Source organism: Arachis ipaensis, chromosome B06, assembly GCF_000816755.2.
Source record: "Arachis ipaensis cultivar K30076 chromosome B06, Araip1.1, whole genome shotgun sequence".
NCBI lineage: Eukaryota > Viridiplantae > Streptophyta > Magnoliopsida > Fabales > Fabaceae > Arachis > Arachis ipaensis.
This window is the reverse complement of record NC_029790.2, coordinates 134,021,947-134,022,448: the sequence shown is the minus strand read 5'-3', so window position 1 is coordinate 134,022,448 and position 502 is coordinate 134,021,947. Positions and strand designations below refer to the sequence as shown.

The 502-nt window shown below is 27.9% G+C and overlaps 1 protein-coding gene across 1 annotated transcript in view; it reads right to left on the bottom strand.

Annotated features, from left to right (window-relative positions):
* LOC107605564 (homeobox protein knotted-1-like 1) overlaps positions 1-502 on the bottom strand; it is a gene marked incomplete in the record, with an annotated part of 12,642 nt that overhangs the window by 8,353 nt on the left and 3,787 nt on the right.

The window sequence follows — 502 nt, the reverse complement described above, 5'->3', positions numbered from 1 at the left end:
GTATATATAAAGTATTTAAAATTAAAATTAAAATTGTACTAACTTGTCAAATCATGGGGTTAAAAAGAAAGAAAGAAAGATGCTGTGCTTAGCTTCTTTCTTTGATTAAAATTAATGGCGAAGTGAGATATATATATATATATAACCCTAAAAATTTTTTAAAATGGTATAATATTATTATAAGCTCGTGATTAGGGTTCTGTGCATCTTCTTCTCTATCTGGGTCCCCTATAATCCCCCACGATTTGAAGAAGGTTGGAAAAAATGTTTTGGTCAAAATTTCATGCCTCAGTACACAAACACCTCGAGTTTTCGAATTTCAAGAATTGCAGAAACCATGCGCAAAATTTTGTGCCAACATTATTTTAGAGGAAAAAAATTCTAGGCCAGAATTAATGAGCTTTTTTTAGAGTGAGATTCAGTTATTGTATGGTTATTAGTAAAAGAAAAAAAAATTACATTTTTAATTTATAAAAAATTTGTTTAAAAAAAACCCTAGTAT